Source organism: Bos indicus, chromosome 17, assembly GCF_029378745.1.
Source record: "Bos indicus isolate NIAB-ARS_2022 breed Sahiwal x Tharparkar chromosome 17, NIAB-ARS_B.indTharparkar_mat_pri_1.0, whole genome shotgun sequence".
Classification (NCBI taxonomy): Eukaryota; Metazoa; Chordata; class Mammalia; order Artiodactyla; family Bovidae; genus Bos; species Bos indicus.
Window position 1 is genome coordinate 59,349,360 of NC_091776.1, and position 14,138 is coordinate 59,363,497.

Consider the following 14,138-nt stretch of genomic DNA (forward strand, 5'->3'; position numbering starts at 1 on the left):
TGTCCTCCACTTATGCAGAATGCAGTCCATCCTGCTGTCTGGGGGTGGGGTGGGGCAGGGAGTGTGTGTGTTAGTTGCTCAGTCGTGTCTGACTCTGTGACTCCATAGACTGTAGCCTCCCAGGGTCATCTGTCCATGGCATTCTCCAGGCAAGAATACTGGAGTGGGTTGCCATTTCCTTCTCTAGGGAGAGAAGGGTCTGAGTCTAACACGCAGCCTCCATGCTCTTCTGCCATCCGTGTTGTTGCAATTGGAATTTCATTCTTTGTTATGCCTGAGTGATATTCCACTGTATATATGTTGTTGGTGTTCCATCACTAAATTGTGTCCGACTCTTTGTGACCCTGTGAACTGCAGCATGCCAGACTTCCCTGTCCTTCACTATCTCCCCGAATTTGCTCAGATTCATGTCCATTGAATCAGTGATGCTATCCAACCATCTCATCCTCTGTCACCCCCTTCCCTTCCTCCCCTTAATATTTCCTAGCATCAGGGTCTTTTCCAATGAGCCAGCTTTTCACATCAGGTGGCCAAAGTATTGGGACTTCAGCTTCAGCATCAATCCTTCCAATGAATATTTAAGATTGATTTCTTTTCGGATTTACTGGTTTGATCTCCTTTAAGTCAAGAGTCTTCTCCAGCACCACAATTAAAAAACCTTGACTGTGAAGAAGGCTGAGTGCTGAAGAATTGATGCTTTTGAACTGTGGTGTTGGAGAAGACTCTTGAGAGTCCCTTGGACTGCAAGGAGATCCAACCAGTCCATTCTGAAGGAGATCAGCCCTGGGATTTCTTTGGAAGGAATGATGCTAAAGCTGAAACTCCAGTACTTTGGCCACCTTATGTGAAGAGTTGACTCATTGGAAAAGACTCTGATGCTGGGAGGGATTCGGGGCAGGAGGAGAAGGGGACAACAGAGGATGAGATGGCTGGATGGCATCACTGACTCGATGGACGTGAGTCTGAGTGAACTCTGGGAGTTGGTGATGGACAGGGAGGCCTGGCGTGCTGCGATTCATGGGGTCGCAAAGAGTCAGACACGACTGAGCGACTGATCTGAATTTGATCTGATGGTCCAGCTGTCACATCTGTACATGACTACTGGAAAGACCATAGCTTTGACTAGATGGACCTTTGTTGGCAAAATGATGTCTCTGCTTTTTAATATGCTGTCTAGGTTTGCCATGGCTTTCCTTCCAAGGACCAAGCATCTTTTAATTTCATGGCTGCAGTCTCCATCCACAGTGATTGTATATATGTATCACATCTTCTTTATCCATTCCTCTATTGATGGGCATTTAGGATATTTCCCTGTCTTGCCTATTGTGAATAGTGTTGCTATGAACATTGAGGTGTAGGCATCTTTTAAAATTATACTTTGTCCAGATATATGCCCAGGAGTGGCATTGCAGGATCATATGGTAGCTCCATATTTCATTTTATGAGGAACCTCCTTACTGACTGAACAACAAATTTATATTCTCCACCAACAGTGTAAGAGGGTTGGTTCCCTTTTCTCCAAACCCTCTTCAGCATTTCTTGTTTGCAGATATTGTAATGATGACCATTCTGACTGAGTGTGAGGTGATACCTCATTGTCGTTTTGATTTGCCTTTCTTTAATAATTAGTGATGTTGAGCATTTTTTCATGTGCTTCTTGGCCATCTGTCTTCCTTGGAGAAATGTCTATTTAGGTCTTCATTATTTGCAGGATTTTAAATAAATGGATATGTTTTATTTAGTACCAAAGTCATCAAATAGACATTGTTTGGAAAAAGTAGAAATTGAGAGAAACTTTTAAGACTAAAACAAAAAGCCTATACCATCCAGCCATCCCACGATGATCTCTTAGGTATGTATCCTTTATCACTGTCCTTAAGTGCATGGGTCAGCAAACGTTTTCTGTAAAGGGCCAGATAGCAGTGCTTTCAGCTTTGCAAACTTCCACTCTTTGTTGCATTATTCAGCAGTCCATAATAGTATGAAGACCACTGGTAACACGATCTTTGAACACTGACATTTGCATTTTACAACTTTTCACGTGTTCTGAAATATTATTTTTTTTGACTTTTTTTCAATCACTTAAAAATCTTAAAAAAGAAACCAAGTGTTCTTAACTCATAGGCTAAAAAGAAAAGGGAGACCATGAACTAGATATTGCCTCCAGGGTAATTTACCAGTCCCAGAACCTGTGCCTAATATTTGCATGCATAAGCACAATATGTAAGATAAATTTAGACTCTATATTTGTGTACAGTTCTGATCATGCTTATTACACTTGTGTATGTAGGAATTTTCCCATGAGACCAAATCTATAAAAATCTGAATTTTACTGGCTGTTAGGTGTCCTCCTTTATACATGTTCAGCATTCCTTTCGGTTTGCAATGGAGATTGTTTCTATTTCTTTGGCTATAATGGACAATGCTGTGATAAAACGTATTCTGTACCTTCTAATGAAAAAAAAATTCAATTACACATCCTAAAGACTCTTACAACTTTGTCTTTATCCAAAATCCAGAGCCATCCCTACCCGTGGACAGTGCGGGGAAGGGCTGCTCCACCCACATCTTTCTCTTCAAGGGACTGAGTCAATTTCAGGAAGACTTTGGGATGTGCAGATGGAAATTTGGATAACTCAGGTGTCCTCCAATGGATACCTTGGGTCTTGAATCCTGTCTTCCTGTTCTCCACCCAAAGAGGTCTGCTTAAGCAAATTCACCACCAGATGTCATTAGGGGAAATCGAGGTCCTTGTTGGGTTAAGAAATTTGCTGAAGGTCACACAAGTTGGTGGTTAGGATTAGGACTCAGAGCACTTTATTTTAATTTCTTATTGGAATATAATTGCTTTGCAGTGTTGCATTAGTTTCTGCTGTACAGTGTAGTAAAGCAGCTGTATGCATACATACATCTCCTCCCTCTTGGACCTTCTCCCCCATACCTTCCCCCCAGCCAGGCCATCGTGGGGGACCGAGCTGAGCTTCCTGTGTTATACACAGCAGCTTCCCACTAGCTATCTGTTTTACACGTGGCAGTGTATATATGTCAATCCCAATCGACCAATTTGTCCCGCTTCTTTGGTGTGTTGGTTAAATATCTTGAGCAGAGACGTTTTACTATGAGAAGAATATGAGAGAAAGGAATGAGAACAATACTCCCCCTCCTCCAACACACACACACTCACAAAAGGAAAGAAAGAAAAAAAATATACTCCAGCCCATCCACTCTTTCCTCTATTGGGATTTAGCTTAATTCAACCTTTCGACTTGTTTGCCATGTACGACAATTTCCTCCTTTCCCAGAAACAAATCGAGGTGTCTCTTGAACTCATGTAGACTCTCACTGCCTCGCCTCCCTGTTTAACATTTTCCATATGTGTTTTAACTTAGTGGGACGCCAGCTCCCTTGGTTCCTGAGATATCCGATGCCTGGGTAATGTTCTCGAGTGTTTAAACCTCGAGCCGTATGAAAAGTCTCTCTCTTTTCCTTCTGCCCTTTCATAAATGGGGGCATTGCTCGGGAATCTCATTTCCTTTGTGTGTGAGTCCAATTCTTTTGTTATTAGCGTGCGTAGGCTGCCCACATCTTATTTCTTCTCCTCTGAAATCACTTTGTCCCCAACATTAAGAGCAAGAAAGGCCTATGGAATACAGTGAGATTCCAGGAATTGATATAAATCGGGGACTGAGGATTCCAATTCTTTGAGTGGTTCTTTATGGCTGGAAGAAACATCAGAGATGATTCACTTCAGTTCAGTTCAGTTCAGTCGCTCAGTCGTGTCTGACTCTATGCGACCCCATGAATCGCTGCACGCCAGGCCTCCCTTTCCATCATCATCTCCCGGAGTTCACTCAAACTCATGTCCATTGAGTCAGTGATGCCATCCAGCCATCGCATCCTCTGTTGTCCCCTTTCCCTCCTGCCCCTAATCCCTCCCAGCATCAGAGTCTTTTCCAATGAGTCAACTCTTCACATGAGGTGGCCAAAGTACTGGAGTTTCAGCTTTAGCATCAGTCCTTCCAAAGAACACTCAGGACTGATCTCCTTTAGAATGGACTGGTTGGATCTCCTTGCAGTCCAAGGGACTCTCAAGAGTCTTCTCCAACACCATAGTTCAAAAGCATCAATTCTTCAGCGCTCAGCTTTCTTCACAGTCCAACTCTCACATCCATACATGACCACTGGAAAAACCATAACCTTGACTAGACGGACCTTGTTGGCAAAGTAATGTCTCTGCTTTTGAATATGCTATCTAGGTTGGTCATAACTTTTCTTCCAAGGAGTAAGCGTCTTTTAATTTCATGGCTGCAGTCACCATCTGCAGTGATTTTGGAGCCCAAAAAGATAAAGCCTGACACTGTTTCCACTGTTTCCCCATCTATTTGCCATGAAGTGATGGGACCAGATGCCATGATCTTCGTTTTCTGAATGTTGAGCTTTAAGCCAACTTTTTCACTCTCCTCTCTCACTTTCATCAAGAGGCTTTTGAGTTCCTCTTCACTTTCTGCCATAAGGGTGGTGTCATCTGCATATCAGGGATGATTAGCAGTTTACAAATTGAGCAACTGAATCCCTGAGAGGTTACATGGCTTGTCCACATCCAAGGTCATCAAAATGCTAGGGACACATAACAAACATTCTGAGCGTCCAGGATAAGTCTCCTATGGTTCACCCATAGGTGAAAGTCAGTGAGAAGAGAAGTAAAACTCATCCCTGAATTCCTGACATTAATATGAACAGCTCAGGCCCAGCCTTGATTATTCATAGTTTCTTAACTGTCACTTACTGTGAAGAGCTGATGGGAAAATATATATATCTATATCTATCTATCTGTGTGTGTGTGTGTACTTATATATCTATCTTAGCATCTCTGACACATAATTTATTTTGAAAAACAAGCAAAGAGTGAGTTAAAAAATCAATGAGCATAATTTTGTAACATTTGAGGTTAAAAATAAATGATTCTTACATTATTTATTGAACTGGGCAACGGTGAATTAAATATTTACATTATTAAAAGTCTCACTTTTATAGTCTGTAATAGGCATGAAGAGTTTATTTGAAAAATAATAATATTGATACTAAAGATGAGAGCTCATGCCTGCTGAATTTCCCAACAAATCCTAAGAATTTGAGGATCAGTTTCCCAGTCTGTAAACTGTTACCATGAGTCATTGAAGCTGAGCCCCATTATTCCTTTCAACCCAGTCCAAGATTTTCTCCGTACGTGGAGTCCTGTTATTTTGTGGGTAGGCTGGAGTGTCTCTAGATGAATCCATTCACTCATTCCTCCATCTATTTATTATTCAGCAAATATTTATTGACCACCTAGGATGATGCTTTTGAATTGTGCTGGAGAAGTCTCTTTGAAAGTCCCTTGGACTGCACAGAGATCAAACCAGTCAATCCTAAAGGAAATCAACCCTGAATACTCATTGGAAAGACTGCTTTCAAAGCCAAAACTCCAATACTCTGGCCACTGATGTGAAGAGCTGACTCTTTGGAAAAGACCCTGATGCTGGGAAAGATTGAAGGCAAAAGGAGAAGAGAGCAGCAGAGGATGAGATGGCTGGATGGCATCACTGACTCAATGCACATGAGTTTGAGCAAACTCCAGGAGATAGTGAAGTACAGTGAAGCCTGGTGTGCTGCAGTCCATGGGGTCTCAAGGAATTGCACACAACTTAGTGACTGAACAACAACAGGAGGCGCATGTCATTGGGCAAGACGGAGGACCGTGAGGCCTGGCACCCACGTTTCTCCACATTTCTGATCAAGTTTTGATTTAAAGTGTGTATGTGTGCATGCTCAGTTGTAGTTTGACTCTTTGTGCCTCCAGGGACTGTAGCCTGCCAGGCTCCTCTGTCCATGGAATTTCCCAGGCAAGAATAATGGAGTGGGTTGCCATTTCCTCCTCCATGAGATCTTCCTGATCTAGGGGTAGAATCCACATCTCCTGCATTGCAGGCAGATTCTTTCCCATGGAGCCACCATGGAAGCCCAGCAGTTCTTTATATTAAATTCTGTCTGTTAAGGTAACTGGTGTGATTTTAGACTCCCAATTGAATTCTGTCAGATAAAGCCAGTAATCAAAAAATTCTACATACATGTCATCATAAACAGTGGTTATGCCATTAAGGAAAGGCTCAGGACACCATGAGAGCATTTTGGGGGAAGCTGAGTAGTCAGGGGAAGCATCCCTGGAGAAGTAGAACAAGTGGGAGTTAATTGAGGGAAGCAGGGAACAGTGTTCTGGCTCAAGGAACAGCATGGACAAGAGCAGAAAGAGAATGAGGCACATTGGCCTCACTGATCAGTGGCTCAGAGGGTGAGCACAAGGTTCATGAGTGGCTGGGGGCGCCTCTCCAGTGAGAAGAGCAGTGGGACATGTAGATGGAGAGAGGCAGAAACCAGAGAATGAGATGGTGTGAGGCCAAGGCGTCATCTGGTATTAGGGGAAAAGAAATGATTGAGTCCTAAGGGACAGAGGCATGATCTGTTTGGCGTGAGAGATAATATAGCATGATGGTTAAGACTCTAGCCCATGCTAGAGTCTAGTAGAAATAAAGTATGAGTTGTACATGTGGCTGTAAAATTTCTGAAAGCCACATTAAAAAAAAAGTAGGGGCTTCCCTGGTTGCTCAGTCAGTAAAGAGTCTGCCTGCAATGCAGGAAATCTGAGTTCAATACCTGAGTCAGAAAGATCCCCTGGAGAAGGAAATGGCAACCCACTCCGATATTCTTGCCTGGGAAATCCCTTGGACAGAGGAGACTGGTGGGCTACAGACTCTTACAACCTCTCCATGGGGTTGTAAGAGTTGGACACAACTTAGCAACAAAACCTACCAACCTACCTAAAAAAGTAAGAAACAGGATGAGTTGATTTTAATGATATATTTGTATGGAACCCAGTATGTCCAAAATATTCTCATATTAACATACAATCAGTATAAAACAATGAATGAGAAGTGTTACATTTTCTTTTTCGAACTTAGCCTTCAAAATCCAGTGTGTATTTAACTCAGGGCACATCTCAATGTGACAAGTGAAAGTCACTCAGTCATGTCAACTCTTTGCAACTCTGTGGACTGTAATCTGCCAGGCTCTTTGTCCATGGGATTCTCCATTCAAGAATACTGGAGTGGGTAGCCTATCCCTTCTCCAGGGGATCTTCACAACCCAGGAATCATACCAGGGTCTCATGCACTGCAGGCAGATTCTTTACCACTTGAGCTAACAGGGAAGCATCTGCATGAGAACTTGCTATATTTCAAATGTGTTATAGCCCCACATGGCTACTTGCCATATTAGACAGAGTAGCGTTAGGGAGAGACTGCTGCTGCTGCTAAGTTGCTTCAGTCATATCTAACTCTGTGACCCCGTAGACGGCAGCCCACTAGGCTCCCCCATCCCTGGGATTCTCCAGGCAAGAACACTGGAGTGGGTTGCCATTTCCTTCTCCAGTGCATGGAAGTGAAAAGTGAAAGTGAAGTCGCTCAGTCGTGTCCAACCCTCAGCGACCCAATGGACTGTAGCCCACCAGGCTCCTCCATCCATGGAATTTGCCAGGCAAGAATACTGGAGTGGGGTGCCACTGCCTTCTCCGAGGGAGAGACTACCTAGGTTCAAATTCCAGCAGTACCACTAATTAGCTGTTGAATCTGCTTAAGTTCTTCCATCAGTCTATTTTCTCATCTGTAAAATGGAAATAACCATAGGGCTTACATAATAGAACTATTGAGAGATCTGAATAAGTTGATACACTTAAAGAGCCCAAAGCATACAGGAACAATGATATTCATAATTATGTGAAAAAAACACAAAACATCAGCCTGGCAAAGGTATGGACTCAATGGGCAATGCCAGGAGTGATGGTAGGTAGACCAGTTAGACATTTGTTGAGGCTATTTTGGCAAAAGAGATTCAAGGACTAGAAGAGAGGACTTTTCAAGCTGTGGCTTTGGTCCCAGAATATTAATCCCTCTGAACCCCACAGGGTTCATGACGTCTTAGAAAACTTCTGAAATCTGGGATCTATTTCTGTCTCTGTTTTCAGTCCTTTATCTGGGATTTCGGTGGGACTCTGAAGCTTATAAAATGAGAAAATTGTAATCAAAACATAAACATTTCTCATCCTGGAAGTGAGGTTTGGGAGGAAGCATTCTTTAAAAAAAAAAGATTTATTTCTTTGACTGTGTTGGGTCTTGGTTGTCTCACCCCGGGACCTGCATTGCGTCAGGCGGGGTCTTCTTCCGTTGTGCTGCACAGACTGTCTAGCTGTGGTGCACGGGCTCAGCTGCCCCGTGGCCTGTGGGATCTTAGTTTGCTGAGCAGGGATCGAACCCGTGTGCCCTGCACTGCAAGGTGAACTCTTAACCACTGGACCACCAGGGCAGTGTCAGCATTCTGGATGTACAGAAAAGCGTGGTGATGGTGGTGGGGGTGGGGTGCATTCCTATCCAGTCAAATGAAAAGGCATGTTAGATTGTGAGGTTGCTCCAACATATTCAGCCTAATTCCAGCCCAAGCAGGCTTGCTTCCATGGGTTCCAGGTGGACCCTTCTGTCTGAGAAACCAGGTGGAGATGGCACCAACTCCCCTTGTTTCTGATGGAGGATGCATGCACACACCCTGAGCCCAGGCCTTGGAACTTAACGAGAACATGGAATTCAGTGAGAAAATAAACTTACTCCCCACTTGACCCCATCTGGACTCCCTCCTCCCACCCCAGAAGTGATAATTACCGAAGGCTTAACACCTCTCCTGTATCTTTATATACCCACTCCTGGGTGGGAGATGACAAAAATTCCCAACACAAGGCTGAGAACCCTTGCCCTGGGGCAGAAGGAGGGGGCTGGGCAGGATGGAGGAAGTGCCTTGAGTTCTGACTCTGTCTAGCTAACTGGAAGGAAGTGGATGGGCCACCCAGGGCAGAGCGTGGGGTCAAGACTCTCTGATTCAATCTACACCATCGGGCCGGTGGGGAGCTCAGGCCTGGGTTGGGCTTCTTAGAGAAGGGGAAGTGGGACTTTTCTATTTAATTCCGAGAAACACATGCCTGTTGGTGGCTTCAATTGTTCTTAGAATGGAGATGGGACTTTTCACAGAACTAGCCAGGTCCAACAGGGTCTATTCTCTGTTGCCCGCCTCACATACCATCTGGCGCCTCTGCTTTGCTCTGGGCCACTGCCATACATATCTTCTCTCCACTTCATAGGCCTCAGGACCTTTGCATGCGTTAGTTCCTACATCTTGACTCTGTTTTCTTTACCTCCTCTCTTGATCTTTGTCTGTCTGCCTTATTTTAGGTCTCAGTTCAAATGTCACCTTCTTTGTAAAGATTGGAAACAACCTTAATACTTACCAGTATGGACTAGTGAGGGCTTCTCTGGTAGTCGACTCAGATGGTAAAGAATCTGCCTGCAATGCAGGAGACCCAGGTTTGATCCCTGGGTCGGGAAGATCCCCTGGAGAAAGGAACAGCTTTCCTTTCCAGTCCAGTACTCTTGCCTGGAGAATTCCATGCACAGAGGAACCTGGTGGTCTACAGTCTATGGAGTCACAAAGAGTCAGACACAAGTGAGCAACTAACACACGTGGACTAGTGAAATAAATTAGGGTATAAGTATCAACGGTGGAACACAGTGCTGTTTTATAAAAGAATGAAAAGCTCTGTCCACATGAGTAAGGAGTCTGCTGTAAGAAAAAAATAAGTAAAACAAAGAGAGAGAAAGGGGGAGTGAAAGAGAGAGGAAAGAAAGAAAGAAAGGAAAAGAAAAGCAAAACATGGAATATTATGTATAGTAGGTTACCATTTATGTATTAATAAATCCAGAAAAAGTATATATGGGGTATGTGTGTGTGTCTGTGTGTGTGTGTTTGGTAGTATGTACATACCTGAATACTTTTTTGTGTGTGTGTTTGGTAGTATGTACATACCTGAATACTTTTTTTCTATTTCCAATGTATTTCCAGTAAGTGACAAAGCATGTTACAAAAAGGTATGTCAGATATTATCCTATTTTTTACATAAAGTCATAAATACATACAGAATGGGGTTGGAGAGATTTGTAACATAATATCTGAAGGTGGTGCAATTTTAAGTGATCACCTTTCTCTGTGCTGTGCTAAGTCGATTCAGTCCTGTTTGACTCTCTGGGACCCTGTGAACTGTAGTCCTGGGTGTTCATTGGAGGGACTGATGTTGAAGTTAAAACTCCAATACTTTGGCCACCTGATGAGGAGAGCTGACTCATTTGAAAAGATCACGATGCTGGGAAAGATTGAGGGCAGGAGGAGAAGGGGACGACAGAGGATGAGATGGTTGGATGGCATCACCAACACAATGGACATGGGTTTGGGAGGACTCCAGGAGTTGGTGATGGACAGGGAGGCCTGGCGTGCTGCAGTTCATGAGGTCGCAGAGTTGGACATGACTGAGCGACTGAACTGCACTCAACTGAACTGTAGCCTGCCAGGCTCCTCTGTCCATGGGATTCTGGAGTGGATTGCCATGCCCTCCTCCAGGGGATCTTCGAACCCACTTCTACTGCAGCTCCTGTATTGCTGGCAGATTCTTAATCGCTGAGCCACTAGGGGAGCTCCTCACTTCTTCGTAGTTTGTACTTTCTGAGTTTTTTCCTCCAATGAGCATGTTACTTTCCTGAAAAATGAAACAAGACTCAGAGGCAGTGATAGGCAGCCCAGCCTAGACCTTAAGTGCTCAGATTCCAAGGCACATTGCTCCAGTTTCAGTCCTGGTTTGCTGCTCACTGGCTGTGTGACTATGGGCATATACCTTAACCTCTCTGTGCCTTTGTTTCTTCATTAATAAAATGGATATGATAATAGTCTGTAACTCACAGGGTAGTTGTGAAGACTTAACAAATGTGTATGTGTATAATGACACAATAAGTTATGTAGCTATATTTTCATTTATTTTTATTATTTTTAAACATTATTATCTTAAAAATTATTATTAAAATTACATGCAAGTATGTTACCTACTTAAAATATGTAAAACAAAAAATAAGCTACATTTTAAAATATACATTATCGTGGTTAAAAATATGCATGGGGTGCATATAATTTTATGTAAAATGTTATATTGTTATTTTTGATACACATCATATAAAAATGTTTAACATACATTTTTGTAACTGGCTTTGTCACTTAATATGTTAGAAATATGAAAAAGGTATTCAGGATTCTCTGCCCCTAGTTTTCTCCTTGGAGGCAATGTGTGTCTATCCTGAAATATTTTATGGATGTACTACCAAACACACACACGCAAGCACGCATGCACACTCACATACATAAAACATTGGTCTTCTCTCCCCGACCTGGTCCCACGGTGGGAATGTCTACTTCCCAAAGCATGTAATCGCATCTCCTCTGGCACGGTGCTGTAGTACCCCCGGGGACACGTGACGACCTGCCACTGGTCACCCCGGACACCCTGGAGCTGTGAAATGTCAGGGGCCAGGAGCAAGTGCTTGAAATTCACTGGCGTGGCTGATGCCGTTCGATTGGTTTCTGTGGTGAAGGCGGTAGAAGAAGGCTCAGGAGAGGTCTGCCCTGGCCTCCTTCCATGAACCCCCAGCCCTCGCCCGAGCGCACACTGACTCGGTGTGACAACTGGCTGAGCAGCTTTGATTAATTAAATATTTCACCCCGAATTTGCAAAACATCATCTCCGGCAAGTCCACATAACGCCTGTAACGCTGGGCTAATTAGCTTAGCAGGTCACCGAGCTGGTGTGCTGATGTCTATGTGACTCTTAAGCTGAAGAATGCTGGATTTAGAAGAGAGGGGAAAGCTTTAAGATGTAGCTAGCATATGATTTTGTATGGCATTCAGTGAAAGATTTCTTCCTAGTTCAGTTCAGTTCAGTTGCTCAGGCGTGTCCGACTCTTTGAGACCCCACGAATCTCAGCACGCCAGGCCTCCCTGTCCGTCACCATCTCCCGGAGTTCACTCAAACTCACGTCCATCGAGTCAGTGATGCCATCCAGCCATCTCATCCTCTGTCGTCCCCTTCTCCTCCTGCCCCCAATCCCTCCCAGCGTCAGAGTCTTTTCCAATGAGTCTCACACTTCGCGTGAGGTGGCCAAAGTACTGGAGTTTCAGCTTTAGCATCATTCCTTCCAAAGAACACTCAGGGCTGATGATCTCCTTTAGAATGGACTGGTTGGATCTCCTTGCAGTCCAAGGGACTCTCAAGAGTCTTCTCCAACACCACAGTTCAAAAGCATCAATTCTTTGGAGCTCAGCTTTCTTCACAGTCCAACTCTCACATCCATACATGACCGCTGGGAAAACCATAACCTTGACTAGACGGACCTTTGTTGGCAAAGTTATGTCTCTGTTTTTGAATATGCTGTCTAGGTTGGTAATAACTTTCCTTCCAAGGAGTAAGCGTTTTTTAATTTCATGGCTGCAGTCACCATCTGCAGTGATTTTGGAGCCCAAAAAGATAAAGTCTGACACTGTTTCCACTGTTTCCCCATCTATTTGCCATGAAGTGATGGGACCAGATGCCATGATCTTCGTTTTCTGAATGTTGAGCTTTAAGCCAACTTTTTCACTCTCCTCTTTCACTTTCATCAAGAGGCTTTTGAGTTCCTCTTCACTTTCTGCCATAAGGGTGGTGTCATCTGCATATCTGAGGTTATTGATATTTCTCCCGGCAATCTTGATTCCAGCTTGTGTTTCTTCCAGCCCAGCGTTTCTCATGATGTACTCTGCATAGAAGTTAAATAAGCAGGGTGACAATATACAGCCTTGACGTACTCCTTTTCCTATTTGGAACCAGTCTGTTTTCCATGTCCAGTTCTAACTATTGCTTCCTGACCTGCATATAGGTTTCTCAAGAGGCAGGTCAGGTGGTCTGGTATTCCCATCTCTTGAAGAATTTTCCAGTTTATTGTGATCCACACAGTCAAAGGCTTTGGCATAGTCAATAAAGCAGAAATAGATGTTTTTCTGGAACTCTCTTGCTTTTTTGATGATCCAGCGGATGTTGGCAATTTGATCTCTGGTTCCTCTGCCTTTTCTAAAACCAGCTTGAACATCTGGAAGTTCACAGTTCACATATTGCTGAAGCCTGGCTTGGAGAATTTTGAGCATTACTTTACTAGCATGTGAGATGAGTGCATTCGTGCGGTAGTTTGAGCATTCTTTGACATTGCCTTTCTTTGGGATTGGAATGAAAACTGACCTTTTCCAGTCCTGTGGCCATTGCTGAGTTTTCCAAATTTGCTGACATATTGAGTGCAGCCCTTTCACAGCATCATCTTTCAGGATTTGGAATAGCTCAACTGGAATTCCATCACCTCCACTAGCTTTGTTCGTAGTGATGCTTTCTAAGGCCCACTTGACTTCACATTCCAGGATGTCCGGGTCTAGGTGAGTGATCACACCATTGTGATTATCTTGGTCATGAAGATCTTTTTTGTACAGTTCTTCTGTGTATTCTTGCCACCTCTTCTTAATACCTTCTGCTTCTGTTAGGTCCATACCTTTTCTGTCCTTTATCGAGCCCATCTTTGCATGAAATGTTCCCTTGGTATCTCTACTTTTCTTGAAGAGATCTCTAGTCTTTCCCATTCTGTTGTTTTCCTCTATTTCTTTGCATTGATCTCTGAGGAAGGCTTTCTTATCTCTCCTTGCTATTCTTTGGAACTCTGCATTCAGATGCTTATATCTTTCCTTTTCTCCTTTGCTTTTCGCTTCTCTTGTTTTCACAGCTATTTGTAAGGCCTCCCCAGACAGCCATTTTGCTTTTTTGCATTTCTTTTCCACGGGGATGGTCTTGATCCCTGTCTCCTGTACAATGTCACGAGCCTCATTCCATAGTTCATCAGGCACTCTATCTATCAGATCTAGTCCCTTAAATCTATTTCTCACTTCCACTGTATAATCATAAGGGATTTGATTTACGTCATACCTAAATGGTCTAGTGGTTTTTCCCTACTTTCTTCAAGTTAAGTCTGAATTTGACAATAAGGAGTTCATGATCTGAGCTACAGTCAGCTCCCGGTCTTGTTTTTGCTGACTGTATAGAGCTTCTCCATCTTTGGCTGCAAAGAATATAATCAGTCTGATTTCGGTGTTGACCATCTGGTGATGTCCATGTG

General features: G+C 43.5%; 1 long non-coding RNA gene across 1 annotated transcript in view; it reads left to right on the plus strand.

Annotated features, from left to right (window-relative positions):
• LOC139176745 (uncharacterized) overlaps nucleotides 1-14,138 on the plus strand; it is a 277,046-nt gene that overhangs the window by 210,160 nt on the left and 52,748 nt on the right. The window lies entirely within an intron of this gene.